This window comes from Nomascus leucogenys, chromosome 22a (genome assembly GCF_006542625.1).
Source record: "Nomascus leucogenys isolate Asia chromosome 22a, Asia_NLE_v1, whole genome shotgun sequence".
In the NCBI taxonomy this organism is placed as follows: Eukaryota; Metazoa; Chordata; class Mammalia; order Primates; family Hylobatidae; genus Nomascus; species Nomascus leucogenys.
The window spans coordinates 6,537,329-6,561,099 of NC_044402.1; positions in this window are offsets into that span (position 1 = coordinate 6,537,329).

Below are 23,771 nucleotides of genomic sequence, written 5' to 3' on the forward strand. Positions count from 1 at the left end.
ATCTCCAAGGACCCTATTGTGTCTCTGCCCATGAACACTCATGGTCTGGGGGGAGAATGAGACACGACAGAGGCAGGTGCAAGATGGGGCAGTGTGTGCCCTGAGAGGGGGGGTGCAGGGGCCCCAGCACAGGAGGGTTCTGGGCTGCAGTGGCCTGGCACACAGTAGGTGCTCCCTGCCTTTTTGTTGGTAGATGAGTGAATGAGAAGAGATCAGAAGGTCTAGGGCTGTCCTGCTTGGTGCTGAGAAGCATGGAAGCTGCTTAAAGACACAGGAAAGGATTTCTTGCCTCCAGGCTCCAGTGCCTTGGGTGTTGAAAGATCAAATTCCTGGAATTCATCTCCTCTGTCTACTCGGGCTGTCCCTTCATCAAGCACAGGGACCCGGGGAGAGGCTGGCAACATGTTAGAGCTTGGCGGAGGGGGTGAGCTGGCCCCAAGTGCAGCCTGGATTCCAGACGCTGCCAAAACCGGCTTGATGTATATTTGGTCTCAGCGTAGCATCTTTCCATCATCCAACTGTCCTTGTCTCGAAACTGGAGGGGGAGTCCCTTTGAAACTGATGTCTGGTTTTCCACAGCCATACAATTAATAGTTACTGGTGTGCAGAGTCACCATCCTGCAGAGGTAAAGCCTTCCCCGTGGCCCAAAGCGGGGAACATGCAGCTTTGCCGCCTTGCAGACTGCTGCTGCTTTTCCCTCCTCCCTGCACGGGCCGCTCCGTTTCGCAGCCTGTTGAAGCTGAAGCTGGCATCTTGGTGGTTTTATGGGGCAGGGGTCCCGTGATGGGGCCACATGGAGTTGTTCAGTGGGTTCAGTGGCTAGAGCAGGGCTCTGTCTCCCTGTGCAATCCTGGCAAGTCATGTTTCCTTCCTCTCTGAGCCTCAGTTTCCCCATGTACTGAGTTTCAGGCTTCGGTGATGTATTAGATTTGAAGCCTGGGGCTTGGATGACTTTTATTGCTATTGTGAAGGGTGTGAAGACCTTATAAACTGCTCTTATGGATCACTTGGTCACAACCTGTCATTTGGGGGAAAGCTTGGCACTGAGATGATGTTGAATCTCACAGCAGGGGGAGCAGTGGATCATGTGCCCATTCTCTCACATCCAGCAAGGTCCACTCTGTCCTGTACAACACAGTCAGGAGACAGCGGCTGGCCAGGCGGTCCCATCTCCACTTCTCTCTTCCTTTGGCCCTCATTCTCTGATGGCCCCTCGAAGCACAGCACAAATAAAATGGCAACACTTGAACTCCAGCCAATGTCAAGTTCCACTGGCTCCTTTTGGCATTAGCCAGAGAGGGCTGCTCAATGTCTAATCTTAGAAGACCAAATTACTTTTCCAACATTATCCCCACTCCAGTGGCATCACAAAGTCAGCCTCTGTGAGCATCTCAAGTGTGGGGATGATTTTGTTCTAGGCTCGATCCATGAGCAAATCTTTGCTTTTTTGATGAGCAAATGGATGAATATTTATTCTGGGGAAGACTGGCTATTAGCTGAGCCTCTCCATTCTGCTAATCTTGACACTGGCCAGATCATCTGCTTTATCCATAAGCAGAATCAGTGGGTTTTGGGTGGGGGACCAAACTTTAGATTGACAAGCAGGGCCCTGGCGATGAGGAAACCTGCCTGAAGGTGAAGCAGATTGCTCATGTCACACAATAACCTGATGTAGCAGACGAGGTCCTGCCTCTCAGTCCAGGACACCTGACCCTTATGACCGTCTATCACAGGCCATCAAGCAGGTCTGCTGGGGTTCGAGGTTTGTAGGCCCCCTAAACAGAAGCCTCTTGCCCACTGGGTGGCCACCAAACCAGCACATCCACTGAAGGCTCTTCGGGCCCATCGCCCAAGATGTCTGCCCTTCAGGAACCTTGGAGGCCACACAGATGCCATGGGAGGGGTAACCCGGAGTGACTCAGGTCACTTGTTGGAAAACCAGGGCCACAAGCATCATGTGATGGGCATGGATAGATCGTGCTCCAGCAACGTGGTCTCATTCAAAAGCTGAGCACCAAGGGAACAAGGCACTTCGGTCCAGGCAGAGGAGAGAGGAGAGGGGACAGAGAGTGGGAGGAGGGCTCTGCCAAAGGTGGGAGGCCGCCCAGGGGCCTGGCACACACAGTAGGACCACTGGAGGGAGACTCATGCAGACAGTAGGGCAGGGCAGACAGGCTGGCCCCATTCCTAGTCTCTGTCCATCCCTCTGAATCTGAAGGAAGCAAGGGAATCGGAAGGAGACAGAATGGTAGGAAAGCAGGATGAAGCCGTGAGTGGGGTAGACGCACGGAATGCATGCAGTGATGGCATGGGATATCCACCCGAGCCTTGCTCATCATTTACCTGAATTCAAATGTGACTGGGAGTTCTTTTATTTTTATTTGCTAAATCTGGCAACTCACAGAGGAGGTGGGGTGGTGGCATTGCCAGCATCTTCAGTCTACCAATGACACCAGGAACTTTCCCGGCAGTGTCTTATGCTGCCCTTGACGTGGGCCAGGCCATGACGCCAAAGCGCAGGCCGGCAAAAGCCAGTGTCCTGGGCCAGGTAAGCGGGCGCGTGGATGCCGGGCTCTCACTTGGGCCCCTGGTGGCTGTGATGGTTGATTTTACTGTGTTAACTTGACTGGGCCATGGGGTGCCCAGATATGTGGTCAGACATTACCCTGGCTGTGTGGGCAAGGGTATTTCCAGATGAGATTCACGCTTGAGTTGGTGGATTGAGTAAAGCAGCTTGTCCTCCCCAATGCATGTGGGCCTCCTCCAATCCACTGAGGGTCTGAATAGAACAAAAGGCTGTTGGAGACCCTTCCCCAGGTAAGAGAGAATTCTCCCTGCCTGGTGGCCTTTGAGCTGGGACACTGGCTTTCTGCTGCCTTCAGACTTGAATGGAAGCATCAGCTCTTCCTGGGTTTCCAGCCTGCGGACTCACCCATCTCTAAAACTGTGACAGCCAATTCCTTTATGTATTGATATATGGGCTCTATATCTCCATATCCTACTGGTCCTGTTTCTCTGAAGGACACTAACATGGTAGCTATGGTGAGAGGTGCTCCGACACCTCCTGCAGCTGCAGCTGTTCCCTGTGGCCGGCGCCACAAGCCCAGCGTGGTGGGCACAGGTGGCCTCATTCCAGGCAGTGGTGTCACAGGGTGGACCTGACATGGGCCCATCCACGAAGTTTGTTGCGTGCCTGCGTGGTGACGGATGGGCTCCTGGAACCCTGATTTCTCAGGAGGGAAACACGCCTTTTGTTTCTTTTAAAACTTGTTGGGATGGCCCAAATCTGCTTTTCCAAACTGAGGAAATGCCATGTTCCAGGACGGGAGACAGGGAGGAGGCATGACATGAGCCTCCTATGAGCCACGCTCCCTGTCCACACCTTTCCATTTTGGTTTTTAATTCTCAGGAGGACCTCAGGAACCCAGGATCTGATCACTATGGCCCTTGGTTTATGCCGCACGCTCACGACTGGTCCAGTGTGTTAATTTTATGTGCGTATGTGTGTAATAAATCCTGTGAGCCCACCACCAACACGAAAACCAGAGCATCGTCCGTAACTTGCTTCTACTGAGGGCCTGTGCTCTCCCTCACCCAGGTGACCACTCCTGAATCCTGCATTTAAATTAAAAAGACAGCTATATAGTTTTTCATATGTAGGTATTTGAAAAGGTATGATGTTTAGTTTTACTGTTTTTTAAATTTAATTTTTCAAAAGGTTTCTCTTTCCATCGTTCCTGGAACCATGCTGAGTCTGGCTTGCTGTGACTCTAGCAAGATGGGTGAGCAGAGGCCCCGCACAGTGAGTGGCGAGCTGGGGTCTGAACCGGAGCCTGCGCAGCTCTGAGGCTGCGCTCCCTTAGCTCTGGGCAGCTGCTCCCCGACCAGCTCCAGTGGGCAGGCTGGGTCTGCCTCGTCCAACACAGAATCACCAGGGGCTGGTGCATGGAAGGTGCCTATTTGTTGAGTGAAATCGTTTCATGATGTCTACACATTTCAGAATATCACATTGTACTCCATAAATAGATGCGATTATTGTCGATTAAAAATCAAAATGAAAAAAAAATTTGTTGAGTAAACAGGCATCCTTCCTTGCAAGTCTATACTGGAAAAAAGGCATTATAGTGCCACAGACAGCTGAAAGGTGGCTGGAGTGTCTTCACAAAAGACACCATCGAATTTCCCAATTAACCTTTTTTTCGATAAGGGAAACCCAAACATGTTTCGCATTTCACAAAAGCAGGGGGTACAAACAGCATCATGACTCTGGCCACAAGGCAGTATTTCTGTGTTTCAGTGTCGCCTTCTGTGGCGGAAAGCAAAGACCCTCCCCAAGCGGGGTCCAAGAGGTTTCGGATGCCGCCAATCTCCGCTTTGGCCCTGGCCCCCACCAGAGGCCCCTTGGACCCTGCCTGCCTCCCATGGTTGCCAGAGCCTGGGTCCCCAACGTCCCTGGACCCCAGAGGTCCACTATTGCCCCCAGTCTCCCACAGAGGTGTGGGGAAGGCTTGGCCGGGCTTGATCCCTTGGCCTGGCTTGGTCCTTCTTGGGTGCAGCTATGAGTCTCTGGAGTAATGGTGAGAGGCACCCACCAGCCTGTGCCCAGACTCACATGTCCAGGGCCTGCCTCCCTGGGCAAAGGACTCTGTGCCTTGGTGTTTCCTTAGAGTAAGTTCCTTCCCAGGAGGCTTCCCTGTCCCTCAGACAAATAGAGCCCAGGCAGCCTGGCCCCCCAGTCTTCCAGACAGATAACAATAATACCAACAACAGTAATCAGCTAACATTTAGTCTCTGTGCCAAGCATTTTATGTGCATTATTTCATTTAATCCCTATTATTATCCACATTTTACAGATGATAGCACTGAGGCCCACGTGTGTGTGAGTACATGTGTGTATAAGAGTACATGTGTGAGCGTGCGTGTTAGTGTGAGTACATGTGCGTGGGTGTGTGGGAGTGTTAGTACATGTATATGCTTGAGTTGTGAATATGGGTGTGTGTGAGTGCATGTGCATGGGTGTGTGGGTGTGAGTACATGTGTGGGTGCCTGGGAGTGTGAGTGCATGTGCATGGGTGCGAGTGTGAGTGCATGTGCATGGTGCGTGGGTGTGAGTGCACGTGTGCATGGGTGTGTGGATATGATTACATGTGCGTGGGTGCCTGGGCGTGTGAGTGCATGTGTATGGTTGCGTGGGTGTGTGTGAGTACACGTGTGCATGGGTGTGAGTACATGTGCATGGGTGCATGGCTGTGAGTGTGAGTGCACGTGTGTATGTGTGTCCACCCTTAATAAACCTCGAGTGAGCGAACAATGCGTGCAGGCCGGTCCTGCTGAGCACGGTCGGTAGTGTCCGGGTTGTGTTTGGGCGAGGACCCGAGCCTGCGAGTGCTGCACAGGAGCCAGCCGTGTGCCCAGGAACCTGCTGATCACTGAGGGTGGGTGAGGACGGCATGGGCACATGTGTGATTTGGTGGCAGTGCCACGTGGTTGTGACATCCACACCCACGCTGGCTGAGAAGAACAATGGAGCGCCTGAGGAGGTGGCCCGGGACCTTGGCATCACCGTAGAGCGTCCTGGGAAACAGGGGAGGCCTCCTCTGGGCTGGCTAGGGGCTCGGAGCCCTGCACTTTGAACATGAGCGGGACCATGACCTCCTGTTGAACCCTGGCTGGGCGGAGCAGGTGCAGCAGCCCTGTGGGGAAGGTGTGCCTGGGCGGGGTGCCCGGGTCCTTGGAAGGACCTGCGCATTGGCCATCTGGCGTGTCTGGTCAGCGTAAGCTCACCCTCCCCACTGAACCCCTCCTGGGGCTCTGATAGCGTGAGGGGTCAGGGCCCTGACTGTTGAAGGCTGTCAGGGGAGGAAGTGGACGCAGAGGCCACACGGGTGGGCGGAGGTGCGAACTCGGCCGATGCATAGCGCCGGGGTGTTTTCTCACCTGTGGTCGGTCAGTCAGGCAGCTGCCCAAGCGCTGACTCCCACGGGCCACCTCTCCTCGGCCTCCCAGCCCCAAGGCCTGCGGAGGGGGTGCGCCTTCTCCCCACCCCCGCCCCGCCCCCAATCACTCCCTGTGTGCAGGGCTGTGCAGGCGACGTCTCGCAGCTGCCCCTGGCTCTCTGACACTGGCATCCCTATGCCCCAAGAAGCCTCCTGACTTCCCTGGGACTGATCGTTCCTAAACCATCTGCCACCTCAGTCCATTCAACTCAGCCGATGGGGCGAGTCCACCTTGTGCCCCTCCCAGAAGGCTCCACGCCCACCCTGGTGCCCAGGGGCTACCCGCCACTCAGCGCAGAGCGACCCTGGTGCGACGTGGAGCGGGGCAGGAGGACCAGGGTTCAGCAGCTAGCGTGGCGCCCCCTGGTGGCGAGAGCAGGAAGAGTTTGCAGGGCCCTCGGCCACACCCACATTGAGTTAGGTGCTTTCTGCGTGGGTTTTAAAACGGGCAGGGAGGGGAATTTCCCTGAATACCAGTGCTGTGGGTTCACTGAGACTCCACGTTGTCACGCCATGCTGCAGGGAACCCTTAAAATTTGGGTTTCCACAAGATGCAATTCATCTGTATGTTTTGACCTTTTATTTAAAAGTCACAAGTCAAGCATTATTAAGTAAAGTAGAATAACTGTATTCATTTGCTAAGAAAGCACTTCCCAGGACTTCCCTCCTATGCCAGGCTTTGTCTAGAAGCTAGCAGGGAATATACAGCAGCGTCTGTGCCCTCAGAGGCCCACAGCCCACGTGGAGAGACGGATATTCCCAGCCATTCGATCCTCAGTGTAAGACAGGGATAAGGGGGTATTATGATTCCCATTTTTTTTTGAGGCGGGGTCTCACTCTGTCACCCAGGCTGGAGTGCAGTGGTGAGATCTCAGCTCACTGCAACCTCTGCCTCCTGGGTTCAAGCGATTCTCCTGCCTCAGCCTCCTGAGTAGCTGGGATTACAGGCACCTGCCACCACGCCCGGCTAATTTTTGTATTTTTAGTAGAGACGTGGTTTCACCATGTTGGTCAGGCTGGTCTCAAACTCCTGAACTAATGATCCACCCACCTCGGCCTCCCAAAGTGCTGGGATTACAAGCGTGACCCACCATGCCCGGTCTGTGGTTTTATAGATGAAGAAACTGAGGTTCAGAGACATGCAGAGCCACCTCATCATGGTGGTTCTACCAGTTCGGATCCTGCCTTGGACAAAATCCCACACGAGAAGGGAGCACAACACAACAACACAGGGACTTTTTGCAGAGGTGGGAGCAGGTTTGAAGCTGGCCACACCCAGGGGCAGCTGCAGTGGGAAGCTGTGAGACCCTCAGCCTGAAGGCACGGAGAGTCCAGGGAGACCCGGAGGGGGCCCGACACAGGCTGGAGTCACAGGACAAGGCCATTGTCAGGATCTTGGTGCTGAGCCAAGGAGGGAGCAGGGGAGAAATACCCAGACCTCTCTCTCTGCTCATCTCCAGTCTGGGCTTCCCGTCTCTGGGCCCGACAGGAGCCAGAGGGCTGAGTCCCTCAGGTGGTATAGGCCATGAGTGAGGTCCGCCTCTGGGCTTTAGGCAGGACAGACAAGGGCAGAGAATGAACTGTGGGGCGAGGAGGTCGTGGCACACAGAGAATCCCCTCAGGTGGCTTTGGGCCCTGGCTGCCAGTTCCAGGGGGCCAAGAGAAGCCTCACTCCGTATCTGCGACATTCCCACATATTTCAGGAAGACCCTGGGGAGAGGCAGCCAGGCCTGCAGGGCTCCAAGGTGAGCACAAAGACAGGGTGTGCTTGGCCCTTGGCTGGGAGTGGCCTGTGGGAAGCCAGGCCTTGGCCTCGTCAAGAATGCGGTGATGGATTTCAGAGCACGGCAGGGGCAGGGAGCCATAGGTCGAATGAGCCCCTTGAGGTCAGGGGCCCGCCAGGTGCATTCTCACCGTGCCCCCCATAGACACATCTTACAGGCCTACTGCAAGGAGCGCAATGAACGATCACAGCAGCCACCATTTAGCTCACACCTACTGTGTGCCATGGCTGTTTGGGCTGCAGTTGAGTTATTCACAGAGGTGCACAGAGCACTGTCCCATGGCATGTGAAACCTTGTGGTGCAGTGACATTTTAAGCTACAAAGAATAACCCCTGACAGCCTGCATTGCCTTGGACTGTCACCTGCCGGGGAGGTGACATCTCCTCTCCTGCACCTGGACAGAGGCTGCCTTGGCCTAGAAAAGAACACACTTTGCAGGAAACATCCAGGGTCCTGTCACTCAGCAGCTGCCAGCTCAGGGCCTCCTGGCCAGGAACCCAGCTTCCCTGCCTCTCCATCCCTGGCTCAGTTCCCATTGTGTGGCCAGCACAGCTGTTGTTTCAGGGGCCACTGGTGGACTCTGGATGATCATTTACAGATTGGGAGGGCATGATAAGGCTCTCATGCCCTGTATGGGTCATTAAGAAATGGCACCACAGGGGCCAGATTTCCATGCCAGCTCCCCCTCACTGTCTCTTTCTGCCTATCTTTTATTGTCCACTCTTATCTTTCTCCCTCCCCCTGCCCCACCCTTGTGCAGGTCCCTAAGACCATAAGCTTCTTCAAACTGCTGCTGGCTTTTCCTGACCTTCTGCCCCAGGCCCGGAAGGTAACTTTATCAGCAGGGCTAGTGAGGGCTTGGCTGGGGCCCCAACCCTGTGTGGCCAGAGAGGGGGGAATTTCTGCCAGCAGAGACCCATGGCTGCCCAGTGATGTGGAGGAAAGGGATTGGAAGGCTAATCAGATCCAGACTCATCCCATCCTTGTCGACCTCACACGCATTTCCCCCTGTCCACAAGCCAGTGCCTCAGGAGGTGGGCATGGGGTTGGATCGGCTCCATTCCTCCTCATCTTTTCTTCTTCTGTACAGTGACAACTGCTGTGATCAGAGAGTGAGGCAGTTGATGGGCACAGGCACCTCTGAGTCACCTGGGACCATTTAGGGACTCCTGGGTCTCTGTCTTTGCACCTTAAAATGGGCTCAGGTCCTGGTTCTGTTTAAACCTTCTCATGCTGGTGACAAGAATAGTTACCTATGAATGTGAACAGCCCTCCTCAGTTTAAGAGCAAGTAGGATGCACTGGAAACTTCACAGGTCTTGTGATCAAATGAATCAGGTTTCAACCAGAACCCACTCTTCCCTCGCATGGGGGTGGAGCCTCAGTGTCCTCATCTGGAACCACGATCCTCACGGCCACCAAGAGTGGGATCAGCACCTGTTTGCTGAAAGGGCTCTCCGCATGCAGCCAGGTGGAGAGAGGAAAGCTTTGGAATCATGGAGATTTGGGTTCAGATCTCGGTGTCTCCATCGGGCCAGTCCACTACTCTCTGGTTTGCTGTTTAAATGAGGACAGTGACACCCACTTCTCAGGTGTTGGGGGAATTGAAGAAAGGTATGTTCTTGCTAGTGGCAAATGATCAGCGAGTGGCAGTGCCTGGCAATGACACTGAAAGGAGTCATCAGTGTCCCCATTTCACAGGTGAGGAAACTGAGGCCCCAGGAGGGCAATCAGATGAATGGCAGAGTGGGATCAGTCTTGGCCCTGGGCCTGTCTGACGCCCCAGACCATGCACTCCACTACCCCTCTGGGCCCCTTTTCCTTCTTGGCTGACCCACGCAGAAGTGGTTGCTCCTGGAGCAGGCCTGGCCTTGGCCACAGACCAGGGGTGAGTATGGCTGGAGTGTATCTGCCCTCTTTCCCCGAACCCAGGGGTCCTACCCCCCACCACCACCAAGGGAAGGGTGCTGATGGCATCGTGGTGGGTGGGCCTTGGGCATGTGTTGCCGCCCTTCTGACCAGCATTGTGGGCTTAGGGGTGTCGGTAGGCTTGGCAGGGGTGAAGGGGTGAACTAGCTCCCTCCAGCCTTGGTTCACTTGAGTCACTCTTCTCTGGTGCCCAACCCATGTTTGTTTTGTCTTTCTGGGTTTCAGCCCTTTGGCCAGCAGAGGTTAAAGATTACTGAGGCGGCTGACAATAAAAGTGCCCGGCGCGCTGGCCTTTGACCACCCATTAGAAGGCAGTGGGATCACACTCCCCACAACCGCCACAACGGCCAGAGTGGTGAGGGTGTGGACGAGGGCACGCCCTCCCTGCATTAATATTAAGGGGACAGTCACTCTTGCCTGGGCAATTGGGCCAAGTTTCTTTTTTATCTGAAGCCAGGGCCACAATGTGGCATTGTTCTCCGTCTCAAAGGCCACCATGCGGCCTCAGAGTGGACCCTGGGAGGGACCCCACCTGGCAGAGTAAACAGCCACCCAGAGGTGGCTGGCAGCAATGGGGAGGAGCTTTCTCTTTCTTCTGGAAGACGTATATTTCTTCCCAGGGAATCTGGGAATCAGAGTCCTCCAGGGGCCGTTAACCTCCTTCCTGAGCCTCAGTTTCCTCATCTGCATCAGGGTGCTTCGCTTACATCTGCCCTCCAGGGCAGGGTTCTGAATCCTTCCTGTCCTGTGGACCTGAGAACGTTGAAGGACCCTCTTTTCAGAATGTTTTTTTAATGCATTAAATAAAACCGGAAGATCACAAAGGAAACTAATTATATTGAAATACAGTGATCAAAATATTTAAAAACAAATTTGAGATAATACATGTGTTCCTTTGCGAGTGAATTAAATAACAAGTTCTAGCCACAAGTCTACTGACTACTGCAATTTCAAAGGAGTGATACGTGAAAATTGCAAGTTATCTACAGCAACGAAGCCACAGACACTCCTTGTATTTCTGGGTTTTTTTTATGGCCTGTATTTTATTTTTAAAAATTTATTTAAGATAGGCCGGGCATGGTGGCTCACGCCTGTAATCCCAGCACTTTGGGAGGCCTAGGCGGGCGGATCACTTGAGGTCAGGAGTTCAAGACCAGCCTGGCTAACATGGTGAAACCCTGTCTCTACCAAAAATATAAAAAAGTAACCAGGTGTGGTGACATGTGCCTGTAGTCCCAGCTACTTGGGAAGCTGAGGCAGTAGAATCAACTTGAACCCGGGAGGCAGAGGTTGCAGTGAGCTGAGATCACGCCATTGCACTCCAGCCTAGGCGACAGAGCGAGGCTCTGTCTTAAAATAAAAATAAAAAAATATATTTAAGGTGATTATTGATTCACAGGAAGTTGCAAAAATAGGAGAGAGGTCCCAGTTACTCATCCCCAGCTTCCCCCCGTGGTGACATCTTGCATAATTGTGTACATTACCAAAACCAGCATACTGACTGGCACAATACAATGAACTAGACTTGTAGTCTAGTCGGACCTTAACTCAGATTTCACACTTTTTGCGTGCACTTCTTTTCTGGTACGACTTTGTGTATAATTTGATGACATTTTATCACACATATAGATTCATATAATCCCCACCACAGTCAAGATGCCGAACTCTTCCCTATGGCACAGGGGCTGCCTCTTCATACTACGCCCTTCTGCTTTCCTCCACCTCCCCCAGCCCACTAATCGGTTCTCCATTCTGTACAAATAATAATAGTTAATGTGCACCAGGCACTGACCAACCCTGTGGTCTAAAGAGGTAAAAACAGAGGCTCAGAGAGGTTGAATAATTCCCTGAGACCACCCAGCAGGAAACGGCAGAGCTCACACTGCCTGCAACCAGGTCATCTCTGTTCATCCTCACTCACGAGCCTTACAATCCATAGATGATCCCAAATGCCCTTGGGAAACCTAGGCAGTTTCTAGCCCCACCACCTGGGAGCTGTGTGAATTGAGGCACGTCCTGAGCCTCTCTGAGCCTTGGCGTCTTCAGGTTTCAGTGAGGGGAAGGAGTGATAAGCCCACCGTCATGAAGATGCATGCTAGGTGGGCTTGGAGAGGATGGCCTCACACCTTTAGTGGAGCTCCAGGCATCTCCAGGGGGCAAGATGCCACCACCTAGGTGGAGAGAGAGAGAGGGAGACTGAGAGAAAGTGTGTGTTTGTGTGTGTAGGGTGTGCATTCAGAGCCTGGAAAAGCTCAGCACAGCTTGGTGGCACAATTATCCTATCTCATCATCTCACAGGTCACTTGGCGGCCAGAGGTCCCAACAGTTGGAAGGAAGGCAGGTGGAAGGAGGGTGGTAGAGATGATGTCTGGAAAAATTCTGTGCTACTAGTTGCCTGGGGAAATTTGTGCAACACTGTCCACATTTAGTCTGCAATTGGTTGAATAAATACATGAATAAGTGAATAAATATCCTCAAAGTAACTCATCATGCAGAATTTCCTGAATTAACTAAAATCCTTTTGATCACAAATGATAGACTCTCAACTTAAATTGGCTTAAGGAGTAAAAGAGTATCATTTATTGGTTCATGTGATAAAACACCCTCTGAGTCAGGGGTAAAGTTGACTTCAGGTACACCTGGGCATGGGACACTGGGCAACATTGAATCTTCTCTCTCTCTCTCTCTCTGTCTCCCCATGTTCTTAATCTCTGTTCCTCTCTGCATACTGCCTTTTTGTGAGGAATGGGTTGGGGGTGGTGGCGGGGGAGCATTGGAGTTTACAGCCCCAGTCAGCTCCAGAATCATCCCCCTTCCAGCTTCACGACTTGAGTAGAAAGATGACTCTTCTCCACCAGCTCCACCTAGGAAACATTCTGGGGAAGGATCCGGCTGGCTCCGAGCATCCTGTGGCCACATCTGGACCAATCACCACGATCAAAAGCTTCAGTCTGGGTCTTGAGCTCATCCCTATGGTTAGGGGTGGGCTGTGCTCCTCAAAGACAATTGACTTGGGGAAGCTGTGTTGGGCTGAAAAAAGCAGCATGAAAGTGAGACTTGGTAGGAAAGTAACAAGATATCTAGGGAATCGCACGGAATGTCTGGAGAAGCTCTTCAAGGACAAGAAGGAAATTGTGGGATTGCCAGTGACTAGTCAACTACAGCATGAGTGGTGCAGGGAATCACTGGATGTGTGCTTGGTAATTTTTATTAAAATTATTTAATGTCCTGTCCAAATATGTCCAGACTGAACTAACAGAGATGTATTATCTGGATTCCTCAATTTAAAGGGGCCAGGCCCATAGGCTTCCTTCATTTATTTATTCACCAGGTGTTCGTTGAGTGCCTGCAATGTGCTGGGTGTTGGACATAAATGGATGAGTGAAGCAGACAGTGTCTGCCTCAGTTTGCCTGATTGTGTTACTCCCCTGCTCACAAACCTGCAGGGGCTCCCCAGGGCCAGAGGACAGAGTGGGAACTGCAGAGCCTGGCTAACAAGTCATCAGTCATCCAACGACAACCTAACTTTCTTTTTTTTTGAGATAGAGTCTCACTCTGTCACCCAGGCTGGAGTGCAGTGGTGCGATCTCAGCTCACTGCAACCTCCACCTCCCAGGTTCAAGCGATTCTCCTGCCTCAGCCTCCTGAGTAGCTGGGATTACAGGCACATGCCACCCTGCATGCCTGGCTAATTTTATATTTTTAGTAGAGATGGGGGTTTCACCATGTTGGCCAGGTTGGTCTTGAACTCCTGACATCAAGTGATCCGCCCGCCTCAGCCTCCCAAAGTGCTGGGATTACAGGCGTGAGCCACCGCGCCTGGCCCAACCTAACTTTCTAGGTGTGCCCATCACTGCTACACCACACTGGGGAGCACATCCAGCCCTTGCAGGCGTCTGTCTTTCATTCCTTCCTTCCCCTCTGCCTAGGACACTGTCCCCCACTCTCTCCCTAACCCCATCTGAATCCCCCTTCGAGACGCGGCTCACATCTGCCTTGTTCTGAAGCCTGTGCTCCGAAGCTCATTGCTTGCAGGGGATAAGATGCCAGAGGTGAGTGGACAATGAAAAGGCTCCGTGTGGTGCCGACAGGTGACTGCCTTTCCTTGGAGTTGGAGTCATGCAAGCCCTGGATTGTGGACCTCTGTGTGTATTTCCACTGCTTCCTGAAGGCATTTGGCCCCTGTTTCTCACAACAAAACCATCACAAAACTCTCCTCTTTGTCTCCTGGGGAGGCAAGGGCTGGAGGGTGTCTGGCTATGCACTTTCCCTCTTAGAGCACCAAGTCCGAGTGTGATTTTTAAAACTATTAGCTCATTTGGTCCCCTTAATACCCCTGAGGGGCAGAAGCCCATTTTGAGGATGGGAAAACTGAGGCCCAGGCACTTTTGTTGCTGGCAACACTGTGGACCAGGTAGATAACCATCCTACTGGAAACAACTAAAAATCTTGGACTGAAAAACTCTTAAAAGTATCCATAAGCTGACAAGACAGTAAGGCATACTCAGGCCAGGGAGCAGGTGAAGACAGACACTCAGAAAGGTCAGCAGCGGACTGAAGCCAGCTTTTGACTTGGAGGTACTTGGTGCACCAGGGCAATGTGGGCACTGATTTCGCATATCCTGAGGCTAGGGAGTAAGACGGCACAACAGGAACTGCCCAAGTGGGAAATCCAACATGGAGCCAGGGGTAGACCTCCGTGAGCCAGGGGTAGACCTCCGTACAAGAGTGAACTAGAAGCCGATGCCCTCTTCTTGGGACTGCAAAGAAAACTGCCTGTCTTGAAGCTTGATGCTGGGGGAAAGGGAAAATAAAACCTCCAAGAATTTGTGCCTAAGGCCAATTTGCAGCTTGAATTCATACAACCTGGGAGCCCTAAGAACTTCAAGCCAAGACTTTAGCTTAAAGTTACCACGTGCAGGTAAAGATCCCAGGTGCCCAGCAGAAAAGAACACAAATTCTCTCTGGAGGAAGCCACCTTTATCCCAGGCTTTAAAAACTTTCTACAGTTAAAGTTCCATAGAAAATAAACAATTCCTATGTAAAATCACTAGACAAAGAAGAAAATGGGGGAGAAAGAGACAGAAAGAGAAAGCAGAATGAGACACTTTGTAGTCAGACTTACAAGAACTTCAGATACTAGGATTATTATACAAAGAATGCAAAAATTATAATATGTTTAATATAACTAAAACAAGAGGCTTAAGATGAGTAAGAAGTAAGTAGATTAGCAAATGAACTAGAAATGAAAAGAATAACTGGAGCTAAAACTTCAACGGACAGATTTAATAGTAGTTTGGACAAAGCTTAAGAGAGAGTTAGTGAATTTGAAGACAGAAATAAGAAAATTATTTAAAATCAGCCCAAAGAGACAAAGATATGGCAAATATGGACAAGAGGTTAAGATACCTAAAAGACTGAGTGAGAAGTTTAACTGTAGTCTAATCACAGCTCCAAAAGGAGAGGCTAGAAGAAAAGAAAAGAGTGGGAGGAAAGAAGGGAGATGGAGGTATGCGATAGGGCAAAGCCAATAACGTGAGCAGACAACAGCTGAGAACTTTTCAGAATTGAAGAAAGAACAATCCTCAGAGGCCCAATACGTTCCAAGTTAAATTAAAAGAAAAATCATAGGCTAGGCGCAGTGGCTCACACCTGTAATCCCAGCACTTAAGGAGGCCGAGGTGGGCAGGTCACAAGGTCAGGAGTTCGAGACCAGCCTGGTCAATATGGTGAAACCCAGTCGCTACTAAAAATACAAAAAAATTAGGCAGGCATGGTGGTACATGCCTGTAAGCTTATAATCCTAGCTACTCAGGAGGCTGAGGCAGGAGAATTGCTTGAACCTGGGAGGTGGAGGTTGCAGTGAGCCAAGATCACGCCACTGCACTCCAGCCTGGGCAACAGAGAGAGACTCTGTCTCAAAAAAAAAAAAAAAAAAAAAAATAAAAGAAAAAGAAAAAACATAAGTGAAACTGCAGGGAACCAAAAATAAAGGAAAGTTGTCCTAATAGGAGAGAAAAGATAGATTATACGTTGAAGAGGGACAGGCTGACAGTTGACTTTTGTGCAAAAACAAAAGGAGCCAGCCAGAAGACCACGGAATGATATCTTCAATGCGCTGAGAAAAAAGTCACTGGCAACCTGCAATTCTATACTCAGCAAAAATATATTGCAAAATAAAGATTAAATTCAGTCATTTTCACATAGACAAAAACAGAAAATTTACCACCAATGGACTCTCAGTAAAGGAATTTTAAAGAATATGCTTTAAGCAGATGGAAAATAATCCCAGAGGGAAGGCATGAAGTGCAGGAAGGAATGAAGGACTAAGAAAAGTGGTAACTATATGTGCAAAAATTGCTTTATATCAACTCTGTAGAACAAAGTCATATATAGTCATATGCATAATACCTGGTGCATGTTTATAGAATGGGCGCTCATAAGTGACAGTGATGGATGAGGATGATGATGATGATGATGGTGCATACAACTTGCAGAATGATGATATAGAAAGACTGAGGATTCATATCAGAAAAACTTAGGTTTAGATTATAAAACTTTCATTTATCAGCTGAATGAGTTTGAGAAAGTTACTTCCACTCTCTGAGGGTAGTTTTATAATATGTCAGGTAGGGATAAAAACAGTGCTCATCAGGTTTTTGTGAAAAATAAATTAGATAATGCATATCAAACACAAAGTGTAGGGCTTAGCATGTAGTTGATACTTTGTATTAGGTTGTTCTTGCATTGCTATAAGGAAATGCCTGAGACTTGAGTAATTTACAAAGAAAAGAGGTTTAATTGGCTCATGGTTCTGCAGTGCTTTACAGCAGGGGTCCCCAAACCCATGTGCTGGTCCATGGCCTGTTAGGAACTGGACCACACAGCAGGAAGTGAGCTGAGCTCCCAGTCCTGTCAGATCAGCAGCAGCATTAGACTCTCATAGGAACGCGAACCCTATTGTGAACTGTGCATGCAAGAGATCTAGGTTGTGCACTCCTTATGAGAATCTAATGCCTGATGATCTGTTGCTGTCTCCCATCACTCCAAGATGGGACCATCTAGTTGCAGGAAAACAAGCTCAGGACTCCCTCTGATTCTACATTATGGTGATTATGTAATGATAATAGAAATAAAATGCACAATTAACGTCATGCGCTTGAAACCATCCGTCCCACATCTTATCCATGGAAAAATTGTCTTCTACAAAACTGGTCCCTGGTGCTAAAAAGGTTGGGGACCACTGCTTTACAGGAAGCATGGTGGCATCTGCTTCTGGGGAGGCCTCAGGAAGCTTCCAATCATGACAAGAGGCAAAGGGGGAGCAGGCATTTCACATGGCAGAGCAGGAGCGAGAGAGAGAGAGAGTTGGAGGGGCAGGGTGCCACACACTTTTAAATAACCAGATCTTGTGAGAACTCACTTCATGAAGACAGCATCTCAAGCCATGAGGGATCCGCCCCCATGATCTAAACATCTCCCACCAGGCCCCACCTCCAGCCTTGGGAATTACAATTCAACAGGAGATTTGGGCTGCGACAAATATCCAAACTATATCAGACTTTGACTCTCAACTTGCTCAACAAAATCTGGAAATAGAGGGACAAGTGGTTGAGGAAGGTGGGTAGGGGACTAACTGCTTATGAATGTTAATAACAAAGGCTACCATGCATTGAGCATTGACTATACACTAGATGCTATGCAATGAAATTTATATGCATTTTCTCATTTAATCTTTACAGCATCTTTGTGAAATAGGCAGCAGTGACCTGAAGCAGGTCATTTTAAACAGTTTCCCTCCTCAATATGACAAAATTATTTTCAATATCAGTAATTATCATTATTTTCTTCATTTTTTAGTGCTAAAACAATTTAAAAAATAAATTTAATGTTAAAGATATTTAAATTTAGTAAATTTTTAAATTTATGAAAGGAAATTTGCACTTATCAAACAAAATACTACACCTCTCAGCTTGCAAACTTGAATGATTTCCAGCCACTATAAAATTACCCTCTAAATAAACACTGTAATTGAGTTCATGTATTTTGGGTGCAAATCACTTAACTGGAAGTTCTTTATGTTAACTTCCATGTAAGATACAATATTTAATAAAGGATAAGTAATAAAAAGTGCTAATTTAAAACTTGTGTACATATTAGTAAAATTCAACTGTAATAACAGTAATTATGTAGTACTTAAATCAACAAAAATTTTTTTCCAAGAGAAATATCTTATCACTGGCATTATTTAGAATTGCCAATGCATGATATTAATAAAAAGCAGATCCACTTTTAGTTAGTTTTATTATTGTTTTAAAATTATCTATAGACAACTTCCTGCACACAGTGTACACTACTCTCACAAGCCCACTCTCAGTATGCCGCTGATTGAGATACTTCCTTTGAAAATTTTCATCTTGGTCAGCACTCTCACTTTAGAATTTTGTTTATTATGTGTTGGTGATTCATGCAAAACTATCAACTTAGTATCTACCTTTCTGTCTATCTATCCATCTAAAATGTATGTATACAATTTCGCTCTCTCTCTCTCTGCTGTGGTTTGAATATTTGTCCCCTCCAAAACTAATATTGAGACTTAATCCCCAATGTGACAATATTGAGAGGTGGGGCCTTTAAAAGATGATTGGGTCATGAGGGGCTCTGCTCTCATGAACTGATTTGTCCATTCATGAATTAATGAATGGGTTATCATGGGAATGGGACTGGTGGCTTTATAAAAGAGGAGGAGAGGCTGGGTGCGGTGGCTCATGCCTATAATCTCGGCACTTTTGGAGGCTGAGTTGGGCATATCACTTGGGGCCAGGAGTTCAAAACCAGCCTGGCCAACATAGTGAAACCACATCTCTACTAAAAATACAAAAATTAGCTAGGCATGGTGATATGCACCTGTAGTCCCAGCTATGTGGGAGGCTGAAGCATGAGAATCACTTGAACCCAAGAGACGGAGGTTGCGGTGAGCTGAAATTGCACTGCTGCACTCCAGCCTGGGCTACAGAGCAAGATCCTGTCTCAAAAAAAAAAAAAAGGAGAGGAAGAGGGACCTGATCGCATGCTCAGCCCCTTTCCATGCGATGTCTGTGTCACCTTGGAACTCTGCAGAAAGTCTGCACCAGCAAGAAGGCCCTCACCAGATACAGCCCCTTGTTCTTGGACTTCCCAGCCTCCATAATTGTTAAGAAATAAATTCATTTTCTTTATAAATTATCCAGTTTCAGATGTTCTGTTATAAGCAACAGAAAATGGACTAAGACAAACTGTCTTAAATGTATAATAGACTATTTAATATGTTATAAAAAATTATATATTTTTATAATTTATATTTTATATATAAAAAATTTCCCTTAAAGTGATTTGAAGAGATTTTAATAATTAGTATATACAGAGAGAGTTGTCTTATTAAAAAACGTTATGTGGCATTTTATAGTGCGGATGCACCATAATTTTTAAAGTAATTTAAAAAATCGAAGTGTAACGAACATAGAAAAACATACAAAATCCATACCATACAACTTAATGAGTTTCTTGAAAGCCAGTCCACTTGTGTAACCACCATACATATTAATGAACAGAAAATTATTGGCACCCCAGAAGCTCCCTCATAGCCCCATCTAGTCATTGCTGTCCCTCAAATGTTACCTCTTTCCTGATTTCTATCACCATGACCTATTTTGCTTGTTTTTTTTGTTTGTTTGTTTGAGACAGAGTCTTGCTCTGCCACCCAGAATGAAGTGCAGTACAGTCATGGCTCACTGCAGCCTTGACTTCCCAGGCTCAAGTGATCCTCCCACCTCAGTTGGGACTACAGGCATGCACCACCATGCCGGCTAAGTTTTTTATATTTCATCTCGCCATGTTGCCCAGGCTGGTCTCGAACTCCTGGGCTCAACTGATCCTCTTGCTTTGGCCTCCCAAAGTGCTGGGATTACAGGTGTGAGCCCCTGCACCCAGCCTAGTTTTCTTGTTTTTGAGCTTTGTATAAATGAACAGATAATATGTAGGTATTTGTATCTGGCTTCGTGAACTTTATCCGTGTTGTTGCATGTAGCAGTGGTCACGTTTTCTCACTGATCTATAGCATTCCACTGTATGACCATGCCATAATTTATGTACCCATTCTAATATTGATAGACATCTGAGTTGTTTCCAGTTTGGGACTACAATAAATAACACAGTTATTAACAATCTTAAATATATCTTCTGGTACCAGTATGTTCACATTTCTGCTGAGGAGCAAATTATAGGGGATGCATATATTCAGTTGTAGTCAACATTCTTGCCTTGATCTGAACCTTAGAAGAAAAGCACAGTCTTTCGACATTAAGTATGATGCTAGCTGTGGTTTTCTCTGGATACCCTCTATCAGAATGGGGAAGGTCCCTTCTATTCCTAGTTTGCTGAGTTTTTAATCATGAATAAGTGTTGAATGTTTCAAAACTTTTTCTGCATTTACTGAGATGATCGTATAGTTTGACTCCTTTATTCTGTGAATATAGTGAACTATATTGATTGATTTTTAAATCTGAAACCAACTTTTCATTTCTGGGATAAACCCTATTTGGTTATGATGTAATATCATTTGTATGTATTGCTAGATTCAGTTTGCTGATGTGTATTTACTTATTTATTTTTGAGATGGGATCTTGCTCAGTTGCTAACCTGAAGTACAGCTGCCTCCTGGGTTCAAGTGATCCTTCCACCTCAGCCTCCTGAGTAGCTGGGACTACAGACATGTGTCACCACGCTCAGCTAATTTTTGTGTGTGTGTGTATATATATATATATATATATATATATTTTTTTTTTTTTTTGGTAGAGATGGGATTTCACCATTTTGCTCAGGCTGACCTCAAACTCCTAGGCTCAAGTGATCTGCCCGCCTTGGCCTCCCAAAGTGGCTAATATTTACCTAGGATTTTGTATAGTTTTCTAAGGCATTTGATTTATAGTTTCTTTTTAATGTTATGTCTTTGATTTTGGTATTAAGGCCTCACAAAATGAGTTAGAAAGTTTTTCTTCCTTCTGTATTTCCTGAAAAAATTTGTATAGGACTGGTACTATCTACTCCTTAAATGTTTAATAGAAATCACCAGTGAAGTTGTATTTACCTGGGCATTGTTTTTTTGGGGAAGAGTTTTTAAATTACAAATTCGATTCCTTTAATAGTTATTAGGGCCGGGCATGGTGGCTGATGCCTACAATCCCAGCACTTTGAGCAGCTGAGGCAGGAGGATCACTTGAGCCCAGGAGTTTGAGGCCAGGCTGGGCAACATGGTTAGACCCCGTCTCTACAAAGAACAAACAAACAAAAATTAGCCAGGTGTGGTGGCATGCTCCTGTAGTCCCAGCTACTTGGGAGGCTGAGGTGGGAGGATTGATTGAGTCCAGAAGGTCAAGGCTGCGGTGAGCTGTGATCATGTCACTTTGAGTTAGTTTGGTAATTATGTTATTATGGAATAAATGTTTATGTCTCCTCGTATTAGTCTGTTTCCACATTGCTATAAAGAATACCTGAGACTGGGTAATTTATAAAGAAAGGAGGTTTAATTGACTCACAGTCCTGCATGGGGAGGCTTCAGGAAATTTACATTCATGGCAGAAAGTGGGGGAGAAGCAAGCACATTTTTATATGGCTGCAGGAGAGAGAGAGAGAGAGAGAGAGAGATCGAGAGAGAGAGAGATCGAGAAGGGGGAACTGCCAAGCATTTTTAAGCCGTAAGATCTGGTGAAAACTCATTATCACGAGAACAGCATCAGGGAAACTGCCCCCATGATCCAATCAACTCCCAGTAGGTCCCTCCCTTGACATGTGGGTATTACAAATCGAGATGAGATTTGGGTGGGGACACAGAACCAAACCATATCACCCCCAAATTCATATGTTGAAGTCTTAACCCCAGTGGAGCTTTGGGAGGCAATTAGGTTTAAATAAGATATGAGGGTGGGGTCCTCAGGATGGGATTAGTGTCCTGATATGAAGAGGAAGAGAGACCAGAGTGTGCATGCTCTCTCTCTCACTCTCCAACATATCAGGACACATGGAGAAGTTAGCTGTCTGCAAGCAAGGAAGAGATCTCTTACCAGGAACTGCATCTACTGGCATCTTGATCTTGGAATTCTCATCTTCCAGAACTGTGAGAAATAATGTCTGTTGTTTAAGCCACCCCGTCTATGGTATTTGGATACAGGAGCCTGAGCTAACACGTCTTTCAAAAAGTTTGTGTATTTCACCTAACTTGTTGAATTTATTGGCATAAAGTTATTTATAGTATTTTGATAGGCATTTTATGTCTATTTTTGTGAGGAATATTGATGCATGGAGTCAGATTATAAAGGCTCATGGGAGTTGATGTGAATATCCCTTTCTAACTCTGCACTCAGTGACGTCACATTGATAGTTTGAAAGCAGCCATGATGGGAGCATTTGCAACAGGGAAATTGGCAAACACTACAAATCAAATCTTTTTCTCCTGCCACAGAGAACTGGCTTACCAGCACAACACTGCTTGTTTTTCTGTTTTGTTTTTTAACATCTGTAGGATCTGTATTTGTGTCCCCGCTTTCCTTCTTGAAATAGGTAATTTTTTCTTTACTACTTTAGCTAGAGGTTTAGCAATTTTATTGATTCTTTTCAAAGAACAAGCTTTTAGTTTTACTTATTTTCTCTATTGTTCATCTGATTTTTAAATTTCATTGATTTCTGTTCTTTATAATTTAAATTTTCTTCTGCTGACTTTTAATATCTTCTTTTTAAAAAAGGTTTCTTAATGTAGAAGCTTACAGCATAGATTGTAGGCCTTTCTTCTTTTATACTATATGCTTTTCAAACTGTAACTTTTTCTCTCAGCACCATTGTATCTGTATCTCACACCTGTATCTGTTTCTCACACCTTTTCTTATGTTGTGTTTGGGCTATTAATCAGTTAAAAATATTTTCCATTTTGATGTAATTTCTATTTTTACCCATAGGTTGTTTGATTTCCAAATACTTGGGGCTTTTCTAGCATCTCATTGTTATTGAAAACTAATTTAATTTCATAATTTCAACTTAGTCAGAAAATACACTCTGTGAGATTTCAGTCTTTTGAAAATTATCGAGATTTATTTTAAGGTCCAGTGTAGGATCTATCTTGGAGACCATTTCATATACACTTAAACAGAACATGTACTCTGTAGATATTGGGTATACTATGTTATAGATATCAATTAGTTAATGCGCTTCTTAGTATTGTTATAGCTTCTTAATCCTTATCAATTTTTTTCCTGGTCATTCTATCAATGATTTTAGAAATCTGTCTTAAAATTTCTAACCGTGATTTTTGATTTGCCTCTTCTTCCCTTTAGTTCCATCAGTTTTTGCTTCCTGTATTTTGAAGTTTTTTAAAAAAATTTTAACTTCTAAATTTCAACTTTTATTTTAGGCTTAGGGGTACATGTGCAGGTTTGTTACATAGATATTTTGATGCTGAGGTTTGGGGTATGAATGATCCCATTGCCCAGTTAGTGAGCATAGTACTGATAGGTAGTTTTGAAGCTCTTTTCTTAAGTATGCATATGTTTATAATTTTTACATCTTCCTGCCCTATTATTTTATCATAATAAGATGTCCTTTTTCTCTTTAGTAGTACTTCTTATTTGAAGTTTATTTTGTCCAACATTAATACAACTGCCCCACCCTTCTTATGCTCATTGTTTACATAATGCATCTTTTGACACCATTGTACTTTCAAACTATTCATGTCATTGTATTTAAAGTGTAACTCTTGTAACCAGTATTTAGCTGGGTTTTGTATTTTTATCTAGTTTTACAGTCTTTGCCTTTTGATTTTAATGTGTGGTACATTTATAGTTAGCCTAATTATCAGTTTGTTAAGATTTATGTCTGTCATTTTGGTATCTGTTTTCTATACATTTCCTCTTTTTCAAATATTCTTCTGTTTGTCTTCTTCTGTGTTAATTATATTTTTGGTGTTTTATTTATCCTTTATTGGCTTTATAGCTATATATTAACATTTTTAATGATTGTTTCAAAGATTACAATAAGT